The 18,376-nt window shown below is 45.1% G+C and overlaps 1 protein-coding gene across 2 annotated transcripts in view; it reads left to right on the forward strand.

Moving 5' to 3' along the window:
• FLNA (filamin A) overlaps positions 1–18,376 on the forward strand; it is a 118,103-nt gene that overhangs the window by 24,141 nt on the left and 75,586 nt on the right. The gene's annotated exons all lie outside the window — the stretch shown is intronic.

Consider the following 18,376-nt stretch of genomic DNA (forward strand, 5'->3'; position numbering starts at 1 on the left):
TATTTTAGCCGTTTTTTCCCCCTATCCATTATAACAATACCTATCCTTGTCAGCAAAACGGACAAGAATAGGACATGTTCTATTTATTTTTTTTGCGGAACTGACATGGAATGCACACGGAGTCATTTCCGTTTTTTGCGGACGCATTGAAGTGAATGGTCCCGCAGACAGACCTGGGGTTTTCTAACAATGGGGTTGTTAGAAAATCTGCACCAAAAACCGCCCCAAAAACACAATAAATAGTGCAGATTTCCTGCACGTACCCATTCATTTTAATGTGTATATCCACACATCCGTGTTTTACTACTGTCTGTGGTTTTCGCACGGAAGCATGTCCTATTTTGTCTGTGTTTACGGATCTATCACGCCCATTATAGTCTATGGACCCGACACAGACGGCATCCGTCTTTTGTCCGTGTTTCACAGACCATTTACAGTATAGGAGATGCACTGAGAACAAAAGACGGACACACAGATCAAACAAGGATTCTACACGGATGAATCACCGACCATCTCATCACAGATTTCATCACGTGTGTGTGAATAAGGCCTTAGGATGCATTCACATGCGGCAGATTTTGAAAATCAGTCCATTTATTTGAATGTGGCTTGCAGAACGCGCAGAGGCTACTTTCACATCGCCGTTTTCCTTTCCGGTTTTGCCGTAGGCTTTTCCGGCAGGCTGTTACGGCGGGGGAACAGCCTGCCGTGCAGCTGGAGGTTCGCTCTGGCCCCATTCACTATAATGGGCGCAGCACGGCAAACAGCGTGCTGTAGTTTTTGTCCGGCCGCCTCTCGGCATGTTTGCTACCGCAAGTGTGAAAGTAGCCTAAGGCCTCATGCACATGAACGTTTTTGTTCCGTTTTTTGCATTCCGTATACAGAACCATTCATTTCAATGGGTCCGCCAAAAAACGGAATGTACTTCGTATGCATTCCGTTTCCGTATTTCCGTTCCAAGATAGAACATGTCCTATTATTGTCCGCATAACGGACAAGGATAGTACAGTTCTATTAGGAGCCAGATATTCCGTTCTGGGAAAAAAACGAAAGCACACGGATGTCATCCGTATTTTTTGCGGATCCGTATTTTGCGGACTGCAAAATACTGAAAAAGCCATACGGTCGTGTGCAATAGGCCTAAGTCAACAGTGCTGGATCCGTTTTTTTCGGACATGAAAATGGATCTGGCGTCCTTTGACTTACAATTTTTGCTATAATACAATCGGATCCGTTCTGAATGGATGCAGCCGATTGTATTATTCAAACTGATTCATTTTGCTGTGGTTTTGAGATCCCCTTCTGGATCTCAAAATCGGACAGCAAAAATCAATATGTAAAAGTAGCCTAAGGGCTCATGCACCACAACCGTATGCATTTTGCGGTCGGCAAAAAAAGTATGACATCCGTGTGACGTCCAAGTTGCATCCTTTTTTTTTTTATTTGCGGATCCATTGTAACAGTGTCTGTCCTTATCCGCAAAACGGACTAGAAGACATGTTCTATTTTTTTTGCGGAACAGACTTGCGGACATACGGAAACAGAATGCACACGGAGTCTTTTCCGTTTTTTTGCGGACCCATTGAAGTGAATGGTTCCTTATACAGGCTCCAAAAAATAAAAAAATAAACAGTCACAGAAAGAAAATATGGTCGTGTACACCGCTTCCTCCGCTTTTCAAGAAGGCCTCTTTCACACATCCGTGTCCATGATAACATGTCCGTGTTTGGTCCGTGTGTCCGTTTTTTGCTCTCCATGTGTCATCTGTCTTCCAAGAAAACTGCTCGGCTTGAAATTAATTTATTGAATACATTGTAGCAACGATCCATGAAAACCACGGACCAAACACGGATGCCATCTACGTTGTGCCTGTGATTTTCACGGACTGTGCATGAGGAATGTGTCATCACGGACAAAATAGGGCATGCTTTCCTTGGTGTCACCACAGACCCATGGCCCTTGGAAAACCACTGATGTGTGAATACGCACATTAAAGTCAATGGATAGGTGAGAGGTCCATGGAGAGAAGATTACACCAGACATTTCTATTCATTGCACGGCCATGTAATTAACGTCATGCAGAGACTTCCATTAGTCATCTTCCTTTCAGCGGTCTCCATGGCTGGGAGGGGGAGTCAGGACGAGGGGATTATTTCTTTGCGCTGCTCTGCTGCCCCCCTGTGGATCCCTGTGGACTATGCACTGGGAAACCTGATCCATTGCGTGGCGTTCGTAAAAGTGCAGCGTAATGAATACCACACGAAGCTGGCCTCCATCTACAGTATCTAAAATAGAGTTTTCCTAGTTTGTAATTTCCTTGGACTTAGGCTACATGCACACGACCGTATGTGTTTTGCAGTCCGCAAATTGAGGATCCGAAAAAAAAAAAAAAAAAAAAAAGGATGACATCGTATTTTGCGGATCCATTGTAACAATGCCTAAAACGGACAAGAATAGGACATGTTCTATTTTCTTTTTTGCGGGGCTACGGAACGGACATACTCGTATGCGGACAGCCCACTGGTGTGCTGTCCGCATTTTTTGCAGACCCATTGAAATGAATGGGTCCGTATCCTATCCGCAAAAAAAAAAAACGGAAAGGACATGGAAACAAACAACGTTCGTGTGCATGTAGCCTTATGTTTACTCTCTCATATGGGAATCGTAAAGTTTATATACAAATTTACGGGAAAAGTGATGTTTTTACCCCCTTGATTTCTCCTTAAGAATTTGGTTCTCCTTAAGAATTGGCAGCCCATGATGGTTTCAGACTGGAAACTCTGTTGTTGTAGGTGGAATTTGCCCTGCGGATTTGACGTAAATTTTACCCTATTGCGGCAATTTGAGGGTAACACGTGTCACGTACCCAAGTATCGCAGCGTAGCAGGGCTGCTATAGGACCCAGCATGAATCGTGAATCAGAAAAAAAAATTGGTCGCAGCAAATGAGTTATTCAGGACCCCTTTCATTCCTATGGCAGCACTGCTACACTGCGATACTTGAGCACACGCCACTTTGATTGACAGGGTCCGCTGTGATCACATTTAGGCCTCTTGCCCACGAACATAAGGGCTCCGTGCCCGTGCTGTGGACCGCAAATTGCGGTCCGCATTGCAGGGGCACCGACCGCGGGGCAGCCGCATGTCGATTGAAGACCCATTTATTTGAATGGGGGTCCGCGATCCGTCTGTTCTGCAAAAAGATAGAACAAGTGCTTCCATTCTGCAACGCATCTCCGGATTTGCGGACCCATTCAAGTGAATGGGGGTCCGCATCCGTGATGCAGAATGCATTCAGCTGGTGACCCGTGTATTGTGGAGCTGCCGTATGCACGGGCACGGAGCCCTTACGTTTGTGTGCAAGAGGCCTTACACTGCCTGGCTCTGTCAATTAAAGTACAGAGGGCGCGGCAGTTGCAGAGAGAGCTCAGCCTCTAGGTGTAACTGCGACGCCCCCGTTGCTCCTAGAGGCTCATTTGCATATATTAAAACATCATTTTTCTCAGCAATGCGGGCACATATAAAACATGGGACCAACACGGATGTCTTAAGCTGTCAAGCGCACATGTAACAGGTCATGCAGCGCACAGCATGGGCACGGAGCCCTTACGATCGTGTGCAAGAGGCCTTAAAGGGGTTGTCCGGGTTCAGAGCTGGACCCGGACATACCCTTATTTTCACCCAGGCAGCCCCCCTGAGGCTAGCATTGGAGCATCGCACAGAGCAAGCGATCTCTTTCTTTACAATAACACACTGCCGGGCGGAAACTTTGGTGTGTTCGGTGACGTCACCAGCGCTGATGGGCAGGCTTATGCGCTGCCCTAGCCGTTTTACTGGCTAGGGCAGCGCTAAATCCCGCCCATCAGTGCCGGTACATCACTGGATCTCCAAAAAATGCCTTTGCATGAATTGCTCCGATGCTCCTGCCGGTGTGAAAATGGAGGTATGTCCGGGTTCAGCTCTGAACCCGAACAACCCCTTTAACCGTCACACTGCTTACCTACAGCTAATGTAACAGTATAGGCTCATGCCCACCAACATATTTTTCTTCTCCATCCGATCCGCATTTTCTTTTTGTGGGTCAGATGCGGACCCATTCACTTCCATGAGACCGCAAAAGATACAGACAGCACACAGTGCCCATACCATGGCATCCGCAGAAATGTAGAACATGTCCTATTCTTGGCCGTATTACAGACAAGGATATTATGGCCCGGACGTTTCACTCTGCAACATGCGGAATGCACACAGCCGGTATCTGTGTTTTGCGGATCCGCAATTTGCAGACTGCAAAACAGGCAACGGTTGTGTGCATGAGCCCTAAGGGATGGCAGTGTAAAGGACTGGACGCACTGACTGCCAGAGGATACACCTAATGTATGACAAGGCCTGCACCTCCTCATAAATTAGGCGCATCCTCTGACAGCGCAGGGGCTATCAATGATCGGCGTAAATGACCCCCATTGTGCACTCCATGTGTCGCCGTTTGGGGTCCCTAGGTGAGAATGTGTATGTCATACGACAGAATTTTCTATTTCTCACAGTTTCTTACAAAATCCCTTAGGAAAGGAAGGATTTCTAAGGGCTCCTCTCTATTTACGGACGTGTGCATGAGCCCTCAGGCGCAATACAGTGCTCTGTCTATAGGTGGCACCATTCACATCAATAAGATCCAATCCTATTCCAAATATCAAACTCATGCCTGGAGCCGTAGTAGTACGACAACATGTCCAGCCTCATGGTCCTCACAAGATGCGGCTTCTCACCATAGAAGTCAAGAAGGTATCTGCATCGTATGAACCCAGCCTAATTATAAAGTAATAGCTCATGTGAGGGTTACACTTACTACTCATCTAAGGTCTAATGAACATGAATGAATCATATCAAGAGTCAAATCTCCAACGACTTTGTAGGTCAATACGAAAACCGTTCGAGGCTTTACCTGATTCTCCTATAGTAAAAGGGGAGAAATTTGTATGGTTTTCTAGTTTCAATCTGTGTCATCATCAGAGCCGCAACCTCCATTCTCAGCACATCTGTTTTCTCTGTTAGGCCTAATGCACACGACATTGTGGTCTGCAAAAACGGATTCGCCTAAAATACGGATGACGTCAGTGTGCGTTCTGTATTTTGGAACAGCTGGCCCCTAATAGAACAGTACTATCCTTGTCTATAATGCGGACAATAATAGGACTTATTTTACGGAAATACAAACATACGGAAATGGAATGCACACGGAGTAACCAGTTTTTTTTTGCGGACCCATTGAAGTGAATGGTTCCGCATACGGTCAGCAAAAAAAACGGAATGGACACGGAAAGAAATTATGTTCGTGTGCATGAGCCCTTAGGCTGCTTTCACATCTAGTTTTTAATGGCGGTTTTATGGAATATTAGTGGCTGAAAAGACACCAGCTCTGGATGTTAGGGGCTCATTCAGACGACCATATGGACGGGTCCGCATCCCTTCCACAATTTTGCAGAACGGGTGTGGACCCATTTATTTCAATGGGGCCGCAAAAGATGCGGACAGCACACCGTGTCCTATTCTATCAAAGTGCTGACCATGTGCGGTCTGAAAATTGCGGAATGCACAGGGGCCAGTATCCATGTTTTGTGGATCCGCAATTCATGAAAGGTTCTATACAGATGCTCTACAGACTGACGCTCTACTAGCTTTGATGTGGTTCTACCCTGGCATCATCTTCCCAACCACAGGCTATGGGAACTATCGTTGTATGTAATATCATATCATGGTAGTTCTACAGTACCCAAACCTGTTCTATTCATTTAATGATATGTTTATTATAGGAGGGACTGTGTTGATCTTAGAGACATCCTTAGGAGTGTATGGGTGATGCTGTATGATGTCATTATAAAAGCAGCGATCTCTCCAGCCGATAAATGCAAAAAAACGTATCGCAGAGTGCATGCATTCTGAATGGCGAGAGGGGAAAAAACACACATGTAGGGACAGGGCCTGCAATACTGCAGTGGAGAACAACATACCGCCTCAGCTGAACCAAATAACCAACTGCTGCCTGCTGAAGGCTCATGCACACAAACGCATTTTCTTTCCGTGTCTGTTCCGGGTTTTTTTTGCGGACGGTATATGGAACCATTCATTTCAATGGGTCTGCAAAAAAAAAAAGGAAGTTACTCCGTGTGCATTCTGTTTCCGTATGTCCGTTCCGCAAAAGAATAGAACATGTTAACTATTATGGTCCGCATTACGGACAAGGATAGGACTGTTCTATTAGGGGCCAGCTGTTCCGTTCCTGCAAAATACGGAATGCACACGGACGTCATCTGTATTTTTTGCGGATCCGTTTTTTGTCGACCGCAAAATACATATGGTTCTGTGCATGAGCCCTGAAACTGTATCGTTGTCCTGCGGACGGCCATACAGTTGTATTCAGGAGAGCACCTGCGGTAAGTGCCTGATGCTCCTACATTTCTTAATGCTGAGAGAGTCAGATCTTTATGAACTTGGCTTGTGGCCATCAGGAAGCCTTGGGTGGCCCCCCAGACATCGGTCCCTATAGCTTAATTGTTCTGTGTTTTTGACACACTCCTTGTTTTGGCTAAAAATCACTGATGGAAATCACTGACCAAACACTGATGTGTGAAAGAGGCCTTAAAGGGCATCTGTCAGCAGTTTTGTACCTATCAAACTGGCTGACCTGTTGGCAGCTGAAGACATCTGTGTTGGTCCCATGTTTTTTTATTCATGCGGATTTATAAATCTACAGCATGTTGTTTGTGTGATTTTATTTTTTGTGTGGATTTCACCCAATGCAATGCAAGGGTGAGATATGCGTCAAAACCGTATCAAAAACTGCAGGTGCAGAAACGCGGGTGTACATTTTTTATTGGTAAACCTGCACCCGTGTCCAAGCATTGGGAACCCTCTCAGTCAGCGGTACAGGAAATCCGCAACAGATTGTGAACCATAAGTCACACCCAAATAAAATCTGCACCTGCGGATTTTCTGTCGGAAAACTTTGTCCACCTGCGCAGGGCACCCGAAAGTGGACAGCCCCTTTAATGCATGTCTCCTTATATATTCCAGAAGCCGTCCATCCTCCGTCAGTTCCTGGTGGTGGTGTATTCAGGAGCGATATTATTAGGTTGTGCTGAATGAAGAACGTGTGATGTTTCATATGTGGCACCGTTAGGGCGGCAGAATGCAGCTGTATTTGCTTTAGTCTTCTCTCTGGTGACTGACTGCCGATCACTGTGCCTTTGGTTGCGCTGCGTGTGAGTCACCAACGAAAAGCTTTGAAGTCAGTCATCTCTCAAAATGTGACAGTGAGAGTAAAAACAGGGTGGGGGTGCTGCACGCTTCATGGCAGGACTCACAGTCACACAGATAGCAGAACATGGGGAAGCATATGGTACAGGGGTGTGTGAGTGGAAGGAACTCAAGTGGTGGGTGTAACGGAAGAAGCGAGGACGGGTGTGCCAGTACTGTATGAATACTTTACCCAGCATGGGTTACTGAAAAACCACAGCGAGCAGCTTGCACTGGTTAAAATGACGAGTATTGCTCTCATTTATGAATTCTAAATATACAGGTGAAACTCGAAAAATTAGAATATCGTGCAAAAGTCCATTTATTTCAGTAATGCTAATTAAAAGGAGTTGCATTAATGCAGCTTAAAATTAGAATTTTGTGGAAAGGTTCAATATTCTAGGCTCAGGACTAGTTCACACGATAGTTTTTTTTTTTGCGAGTGTACGGGCCGTTTTTTTTTCGGTTCCGTATACGGAACCATTCATTTCAATGGTTCCGCATTAAGAACGGAATGTGTTCTGTAAGCATTCCGTATTTCCGTATTTCAGTTCCATTGAAAGATAGAACATGTCCTATTCTTGTCCGTCAAATCACGTTCCGTGGCTCCATTCAAGTCAAATGGTCTGCAAAAAAACAGAACACATAAGGAAATGCATCTGTATGTCTTCCGTATCCGTTCTGTTTTTGTGGAACCATCTATTGAAATTGTTATGCCCAGCCCAATTTTTTCTATGTAATTACTGTATACTGTATATGCCATACTGAAAAACGGAAACGGATACACAATGGAACTCAAAAACGGGACAACGGATCCGTGAAAAACGGACTGCAAAAAACTATAAAAGCCATACGTTCGTGTGAACTAGGCCTCAAAGTGTCACACTCTAGTCAGCTAATTCATCCATACCCCCTGAGCAAAGGGGACCTCAAAATTGTGACTTTGGGGTTTCATAAGCTGTAAGCCATAATCAATCCAAATTATAACAAATAAAGGCTTGAAATAGTCTCGCTTTGCCTGTAATGAGTCTCTCATATGTTAGTTACACGATATTCTAATTTTTCGAGTTTCACCTGTACATAGGACCTGTCACCAAACAATGCAATGCAATATGACAGCACCATGTTATAGAACAAGAAGAGCTGAGCAGATGTATATTTTTGTGGGGAAAAAATTCTGTAAAACATGTCATTGATACATTTCTATCTCAGCTTTTTTCCTACCTCCTGTGGACAGCTATGGGTACAGGATGGAGAGGGTATCAGTGATTAATAGCATTGTGTATAGCTTATATATCTGCTCAGCTTCTAATTGCATTGCATTTTTTGGCGACAGGTTCTCCTTAATGTGGAAAGGAATCCCGGCTCCACGTAGTATATGTCACCTCATGCTGTCCCTGCGCCCTCTCTATCCGTCTCAATGGTCATGTTAATTCCTCTATTGTGACCTTTGCAGAGCACAACGTACAGTACACTGCTGGCCTCCAGTAGCTAACGGTATACAATACTGATAGGTAATCTAGGGTCATCCTATTGGATTGTATATGATGACTGTGACCATGTCCTCCTGACTTCCAGGGCCTCCTCCTGGTCTCTTGGGGCAGGAGCTAAGCAGAAACTCTGACTTTGCATTTTAGGACCTCGTGCAGATATATACAGTACAGACCAGAAGTTTGGACACACCTTCTCATTCAAAGAGTTTTCTTTATTTTCATGACTATGAAAATTGTAGATTCACACTGAAGGCATCAAAACTATGAATTAACACATGTGGAATTATATAACATAACAAAAAAGTGTGAAACAACTGAAAATATGTCATATTCTAGGTTCTTCAAAGTAGCCACCTTTTGCTTTGATTACTGCTTTGCACACTCTTGGCATTCATAGTTAGGATATGTTTTTATATTAATTGGGGAAATGCTGTTGTTTTAGGAAACATTGTATAGGTGTTTTTTGCAATATTATGTAAACAGTGCTCTCCAGAATCCCATTTGCTACAATGTAACGCCTCACTGCTGCAGTATATAATAATACAACACAACAGTCTGTGTTATGCTATGTTCACACTTGCGTTGATGACCTATCGGCTCAATATAAAAATCCCAGGTAACCCTTTTAATGTGGCTGTACGGCCAAGGCTACTTTCACACTTCAGTTGTTAATCCCGGGAATTAGATCTGGCAGAGGGTCTCAATACCGGAAATAAAAGGATCCGTTTTGATTTTGTACATCAGAATGCATCCGTTCCGTTAGGATGCGGTTGTGTGAAATCAAGACGTAAATAAACAGATCCGTCACTAAATACATTGAAAGTCAATGGGTGACAGATCAGTTTTTTTAGGCTCCATAAAAAACTGATATTGTCGCCTATTGACTTTACGTTGTTTTCAGTGCTGAAACTGTTTTTATGACCGGACTCTAAACTGCAGCGGAATGCTCCCGGAACGGAAGACATCCTGATCGGATCTCTTTCCAGAATTCATGAGGACCAAACGGAAACGTTTTTTATCCGATATTGAGATCCTCTGCCGGATCTCAATACCAGAAAACAACGCAAATGTGAAAGTAGCCTTATTATATACAAAAACTGGTGCACAGTGTATTACAAGGTCTGTAGTCAGACTTTAATAAACGCCTTAGCCACATTCAGACGGCCGTACTTCAGAGCTGAAATCTATTGTCAAGGAGACAAAGCAAAGAGAGATCCAGTCCTGATTTAAATGCCACTGGATGGTGCCCCACATGGCATGTAGTTAGGAGATATTGGAGGTCATTTACCACGTTTTATGCCTCTTTAAGCGTAAAATTTACGAATTTTACTCGAGGAAAAGGGTGTAAAAGTAGCCGAAAACACTGGAGTAGATTTTCCAGAAGGTGCAAGGACTACCAAAGATGGGCCTAATTTATGACGAGATGCACATCGGTGTAAAAGAAAGTTTAAAAAAGTCAAAAAGTGAAGGTCTTAATAAATGACCCCTATTCTTTCTTAAGAGACACTACTTCTGTGGGACGGTATACCACCGCAATGTCCTGTCCAATGGTACATACCACATTTATGTTACGGACATCACTCGCTGTCCCCAGCGCGGCTCACAGTCTAGATTCCCTACCCACGGAGGACATACAAACTCCATACAGATGTTGTCCTTGGGTAAATTCGAACCTAGGACTGCAAGGCACAAGTGCCAACCACTGAGCCACCATGCTACCAGATGCATGGCTAGCTATTTCTTCCACCTATCGCCCATCCCCAGTTGGCTCAGCCAAGCATGCATGTGTTCTCAGCCCCTAATAACTGTATTCAACTGTGGTTTTTACATGTGGTTCTCAACGGCAAAGTAAGAATTTAGTCAGTGTAGTCCTAGTCTAACAAACCTCCCTCCTGCCCCCTTTTAACAATTACCCTGGGTTCAGACGTGAGCGTTCTGAAACGAGCGCTCTGTATGCGCGATTGTACGGGCGTTTACAATCGCGCACACAGAGACAAGCGAACGCCCATTGTCGCGCGTTCCCGAAAGTCTATGTACGGGAACGCAGCGACAAACGCCCCAAAAAAAGCTCAAGAACTTGTTTGAGCGTCGGGCATTTTACAGCGCGATCGTACGCGCTGTAAAACGCCCAGGTGAGAACCATTCCCATAGGGAAGCATTGGTTTCTCCTTGTTGAGCGTTTTACAGCGCGTAGGAACGCGCTGTAAAACGCTCAGGTGTGAACTTAGGGTAAAAGTGCCTGAAGTGGTTGATGAATATGAATTAAAGGGGTTTTGTCATCACTAGAATATGCCCCCATTGTCTAATAGGCATGGGTCCCTATCTCGTAAACGGAGCCGGCAAAGTCCCAAAGGGCGCACCGCCCATGCACAGCCGCCCTCCATTCGTTTCTATGGAGCCGCCGAAAGTACCCAAACGCTGGCTCAGCTATTTCTGTCGGCCCCAAAGAAATGAATGGGAGCGGTGTCAGTGCAAGCGTAGGTGCGCTACCATTCATTTCTATGGGGATTCCGAAAATAGCCGAGCGTGGCGCTCAGTTATTTTCGGTGGGTCAATAGGAAGGCTTGGTAATGGCCTGACCCGGCACCGCCGGCCACCACTTTACTGGCCTGCACCTATCATCCTAGCGATATGCCCCTATTGTCTGCGATGAGAGAACCCCTTTAAGATGAAGCCAAAGCATTTATTTTTTTTAACGACATGTATATGCAATAAGACATGGTATGGATGTATAGATGCCATTTTTGGATTTTCCTTGCTGTCCTCCCACAAAAGACAAATATTCACAAAGGCGCGATGGAAAATGCCTGTTTCACAAAAGTAAAAAGCAAATGAAAACTGTCCCACAACCCATTATGTATGTAACATCTGTACGCAGCATTGTTCTTCACTTTTACTCCGGTTATACCGCTGCGCCATAGATCTGCCTCCCTCTTGCAGCAGTACAACTGCCTTATTTTTTACTCTTTCTCACATATTTCATTGCCTGAGGGTCACTTTGCAGAAATGCTCGCTATGCGCGCCGGCCGAGCAAGGGAATAGTATGTACCCGCTGACACACTAGCATCAGAACAAAGCACAGGCATGTGTAACTGAATCCCTCAACTACTTCCATTTTAAGGAAACTTTTGTAACTGAAACAAATTCCGACCTCCTGTAAGACATTAGTAAGCCCTGCGGTCAGCCGGCTGCACACAGCATTCCCAGTCACATGACTCATCCCCCATCACTGAGAACAGGGGCTTCCTCAGGACAAAAACTTCTTGGACTACTGGGATAATACAAGAGGTCCGGGACGGGAGAGGCGTGTACTTAGAATTTTACTAACACTTAGGAGAATTGCTTAAGTAGCTGCCCCATCATGTAGTGTCATTTAAGGAATCACTTCCTGCAGCAGCAGGAGCAGTACGCTATGGCGTCCGGCTAGTGAGAGGTTACATTGCTGCTCATTGTATGCCATACCTTGCCAGCAGACAGTCTCATCCATGGGCACACATAGCCCAGGAGAAAGTGGTGTTCACACACACCCTTATACATAACGTGATCTATGAAAACATTTCGGGTAAATAAGAATTTGGCAACGGAAGCGAGCATGTTTGGACACAATGGGGGTCATTTACAAAGACTGTCGTAGCTTGAGTCTCGCCATAAATTAGGCACGTCTTTGGCATGGTGCGCCTGTCCTACTCCTCTCCCTAAATGGAGTAGTTTTACGCCAATATTTATGTTTGTTTTCAGGCATAAACGTTAGTAAATTTGCCAGGGCCAATGTTCCAGCCACTGGCCACGCCCCAATCACTCCCGCACCACGCCCAAATGTCAAACGTGGCGCTAAAACACGTGTGACAATATATTGTTGCACAGACGTTGCAAAAAAGGGTATGCAATTTTTTTTTTCACACGGGCGCAGTGTGCTTCGTAAAATTGACCCCCAATGGGGCAGATAAAGATCATTGTCTTGGTATCCAGCTTAGAGAGTGCAAACTGAGGTAGGGGGGGGTGTCCTATAGGTAGATGGGGTTAAAATCAAAGGATACGTGCGCTGTCCGTGATTCACTGAAGTGTGAATGTGGCCTTAGGCCAGCGTATTGAAATCCATTTATATTCTTGCTCTGGATTACCCACAGATTCCAGATGATATACCATCAGTATTGTTTCAGTATTTCCTCCGGACTTAGGCCCCTTTCACATGAGGAAGTATTCCGCGAGGGTGCAATGTGTGAAGTGAACGCATAGCACCCGCACTGAATCCTGACCCATTCATTTCAGTAGGTCTGTGCACATGAACGATTTTTTTCACGTATCGGTTCTGCGTTACGTGAGAATAGCAGCATGTTCTATAGTCCGCGTTTTTCACGCAGCCCAAGTGAATGGGGCTTCAGTGAATAACGCTTTGCATCCAGATGTAACCTGGATGATATTCGGATGCAGTGCGTTTTTTACTGATATTGTTTGTAAACCTTCGGGGGGGTTTTTCACGCGCGTGAAAAACGCATTGCACCCGTGCGGAAAAAAACGGAACAACTGAACGCAATTGCAGACAAAACTGACTGAACTTGCTTGCGAAATGGTGCGAGTTTCTCTGAACTCATCCTGATACAATACATATCGTTCGTGTGAAAGAGGCCTTACATGCGCATTTTTGTAATGTGCGTATTTGGAAACAATTGCGCACATAACTTACGGAAATTATACGCCCATGTGAATAACCCTATTCATTAACATTACAAGCGGATTGCGGTACATAAAATCCAGACCATACACGCTCGTGTGAAAGCGGCCTTACGCTGCTTTTCTTCTCTTCGTGTTTGCTTCCTGAACATTTAACCCTTGGAGAATGAAACGTGAATTGGGGGCCATTTCTATGCACAGGCCCCTTAGCAGACGGTGCCTCTACTGCGCATACAATCTTTGTCCACATTTTTTCCATTCAGCTATAGATCTAGCGCCATGCCAAGAAGAGAACTTGGTATGAGGCAATCCCTCTCGCATAGTAAGAATTTCGGAAGTGGTGCCAGATTATTGCTAAATACTTCTTATATGGGAGGTGCTGCCTTCGGGTGAAACAGCCAAAGTCGACATAAAACTTTGTTCTAATACTGTACGGAGCAGGAGCTCAGTACAGTATTAGAATGTATTGGCTCCGATGAGCTGAAGTTATTGCTTCCCGAAGTCTCGTGAGACTTCGCGTAATAACTTCAGAAATTTATTTGTACTGTAAAAAAACATTTCCCGAACTCGGGATCGGTTTTAAGGTACCATTTGGAACTGAACCCAAGTTCGGGAAATGTTTTTTTACAAACTAATTTATAAAGTTATTACGAGAAGTCTCACGAGACTTCGGGAAGCAATAACTTCAGCTCATCGGAGCCAATACATTCTAATACTGTACAGAGGTCCTGCTCCGTACAGCATTGGAACGAAGTTTTATGTGAATCGACTTCGGATGTTTCATCCAAAGTCGATTCGCTTATCCCTAGTAATGAACATACAAACTGAGGACTAAGGCCTCTTTCACACTACCGTTTTTTTTTTCCGTTTTGCGGTCCGTTTTTTGCGTTCCGTATACGGTCCGTATACGGAACCATTCATTTCAATGGTTCCGCAAAAAAACGGAATGTGTTCCGTATGCATTCCGTTCCGTATTTCCGTTTTTCCGTTCCGTTGAAAAGATAGAACATGTCCTATATTTGGCCGCAAATCACGGTCCGTGGCTCCATTCAAGTCAATGGGTCCGCAAAAAAAAAGGAACACATACGGAAATGCATCCGTATGTCTTCCGTATCCGTTCCGTTTTTTGCGGAACCATCTATTGAAAATGTTATGCCCAGCCCAATTTTTTCTATGTAATTACTGTATACTGTATATGCCATACGGAAAAACGGAACGGAACAACGGAACGGAAACGGAACCACAACGGAAGCAAAAAACGGAACAACGGATCCGTGAAAAACGGAACGCAAAACACTGAATTCAACATACTGTAGTGTGAAAGAGGCCTAAGGCTGCAGAAACGTGACCGTGGGGCCACCGTGCCCTTGTTGTGGACCACAAACCGTGGCACCAGCCATCGCGGTGAGGACCCATTGTCTTCAATAGGTCGGCGATCCGCAAGATGCGGTGAAAGTTAGGACATGTCCTATCATTCGCAGCGCAGAGGCGGGGGTCTGACACTGTGATCCGTCCGTTCCGCAAAAAGATAGAGCAAGTTCTATCTTTTTGCACCGCATCTCCGGATTTGTGGACCCATTCAAGTGGAATGCATACGGCTGGTGCCCCGTGTACACGGGGGGCACACGGTCACGGTGTGAATGAGCCCTAGCATGTATGGCAGACATTAGCAGATGGGGAGAACGGTGACCCCTTCCTTCTCCTCCCAGTGACTCAGTGATCTGTGTACACACACAGTGACCCCTCACTGTCTCACGGCTTAGTCACATCCTGTGATTTTCTGCACAGAGTCAGGTAGCAGCCGCCTTCTCCCTGCTCCTGTAGCCACTGCCCTTCCCACCATGAAATAATTATATCCAAAAGAGGACTGCAGTCAGGATGCAGCGATTATATTCAGAACTGTCTGTAAGGTTTGTATACGCCGTAATTGCCCTTTAAATCCCCCGTTAGCTCAGTAAATCTGCTGCAAATTGCAGATAGATTACAAAACATCAACATGAAAGGGACGTTAAACCACGGATAATAAAGGAAGATGTCTGGTGGTACGCGTGCACTGTACGTGAAAGCGCATGTACTAATGAAGACATGCAGAACCTTCACCCAAGGCCTTATGCACACGACCGCAAGCATTTTGTGGTCTGCAAATCGCAGATTCACAAAATACGGAAGCGGTCGGTTGGCCATCTGCATTTTTTTGCGGACCCGTTGACTTCAGTAGGGTCCACATTTTGCAGGACAATTATAGGACGCGTTCTATCTTTTGCAGAGGATATACGGATGCAGAAAGCATGTATGTCCCTCAAATGATAGAACACATGCTATACTTGTCTGCGAACCGCGGACCCTTGAAGTCAACGGATACGCTACATATATATTACCCCCAATGTGCCACGCTATATATATGTTACCCCCAATGTGCCACGCTATATATATGTTACCCCCAATGTGCCATGTTATACATATATTGCTCCCAATGTGCCATGTAAGGCCTCATGCACACGACCGTTGTTGTGTTCCGTTCCGCAAAATGGGGTTCCGTTGTTCCGTGATCCGTTTTTGTTTCCGTGTGTCTTCCTTTATTTTTGGAGGATCACCAGACATGAAGGAAAGTAAAAAAAAAGTCGAGTTTGCCATGCAAATGATAGGAAAAAAACGGACGCAGACGACAATCTTGTGTGCCTCCGCGTTTTTTCACTGACCCATTGACTTGAATGGGTCCGTGAACCGTTTTTTCCGTGAAAAAAATAGGACAGGTCTTATTTTTTGGATGGACTGGAACCATGGATCACGGACGCGGATGACAAACGGTGCATTAGCCGAGTTTTCAACGGACCCATTGAAAGTCAATGGGTCCGCAGAAAATCACGAAACACGGAACAACGGACACGGAATGAAACAACGGTCGTGTGCATGAGGCCTTATACATATATTACCCCCAATGTGCCATGGTAAATATATATATATTACCCCCAATGTGCCATGCTATATATTACCCCCAATGTGCCATGCTATATATATTACCCCCAATGTGCCACGCTATATATATATTACCCCCAGTGCCATGCTATATATATATTACCCCAATGTGCCACGCTATATATATATATTACCCCAATGTGCCACGCTGTACATATATTGCCCCAATATATTACCCCCAATGTGCCACGCTATACATATATTGCCCCAATGTGCCCTCAGTTATTATATTTTACCCCCAAAGTGCCCCAAGCATATATAGTTCCCCCAGAAATAAATTTTGATGAAAACCCACTGGCCGCCATGTCCTTTCTGCCTCCCAATCAGGGAAGGACGTGTCCGTTCTCGGCACAACCGCGGCTTTAAGCCTCTGCTCCGCGATACTCAGCGCTGCCTCTCATTGAAATTAATTTGGGGCAGAAAGGACACGGCTCCCGGCGGGATCTCTGCAAAGTTCTTCCCAGTGGCACTATATATGCTTGGGCCGCTTTAGAGGCAAAATATAAAATCGGAGGGCGCATTGGGGGCAATATATGTACAGTATAAAGAGGTAAAATTCCTTTGTAGATCTCACTGTGTGAACAGTCCCTTAGGCTACTTGCCCACATTGCGGATTCTTGTGCGGAAAAACTACAGCGTAATACCGTACCAGCAAAGTGTATGAGGTCCGACAAACTCTGCTTTTCCGTTCTATTTGGATATTCACCTGCTGTGCAAATTTTGAAAATCCTCAGCACGTCAATTCTTTGTGCGATTCTTACAATGCCAGGCCGAGATCTGCTGCAAAACTGCATCAAATCCGCAGCCCAAAAAACGCAAGCAACACAAGTGTTTTTGGTGCAGAAATGCACAGAAATCCGTATGGAAATTGGTGCGGATTTTCTGTCTGTAAGGGCTCATGCACACAAATGTATTTTCTTTCCGTGTCCGTTCTATTTTTTTTACGGACCGCGTGTGGAAACATTCATTTCAATGGATCCGCAAAAAAACTGAAGTTACCCCGTGTGCATTCCGTTTCCGTATGTCCATTCTGCAAAAAATAGAACATGTCCTATTACTGTCCACATTACAAACAAGGATAGGACTGTTGTATTAGGGGCCGATGTTCTGTTCCGCAAAATACGGAATGCATACGGACGTCATCCGTATTTTTTGCGGATCCGTGTTTTTTTAGACCGCAAAATCCATACGGTTGTGTTGTGCATGAGCCCTAAGCCTGCAGCCTTAGGCTACATGCACACTACCGTTGTTAATTCCGGTATTGAGATCCGGCAGAGGGTCTCAATACCGGAATTAAACGGATACGTCTTTATTTTGCACATCAGGATGCCCCCGTACCGTTAGGGCGCAATTGTGTGAAATCAAAACGGAAAAAAACGGGTTGCTAAAAACATGAAAAGTCAATGGGCGACGGATCCGTTTTTTTAGGCTCCATAAAAAACGGATCCGTCACTATTGACCTACATTGTTTTCAGTGCCGGATCCGTTTTTTTTCCTGTTTTTATGACCGGACACAAAACCGCAGCTTGCAGCGGTTTTGTATCCGGTCACAAAACAGAAGACATCCGGATCCGTGAGGACTAAGCGGAAACGTTTTTTTTTTTCCAGCTTTGAGATTCTCTGCCGGATCTCAATAACGGAAAGCAACGCAACGCAACTGTGAATGTAGCCTCAGACATCCCTGGCACCGCTGATCTCTGGTAACAATAGGATTTGACAGAAAATATCCAATCTACGTTTTTCCCCTCATTTTTTCACTTTGGAGTCGGTCAGAGAACACAGCTTAGAGGAGGGAGCAGTGAAATTCCTCAGGATAGGCCATCGATATCAGATTCCTCTGGGATCAGCGGCGCCGGAAAGATACAGCTCTGTCTATGGTGTAGCGCTGATCCAATGGCAGTGGCGCTGCGGCGCCATCAGCTGCACAACGGATGCAGCTGTATC

This window comes from Bufo gargarizans, chromosome 9, assembly GCF_014858855.1.
Source record: "Bufo gargarizans isolate SCDJY-AF-19 chromosome 9, ASM1485885v1, whole genome shotgun sequence".
Taxonomy (NCBI): domain Eukaryota; kingdom Metazoa; phylum Chordata; class Amphibia; order Anura; family Bufonidae; genus Bufo; species Bufo gargarizans.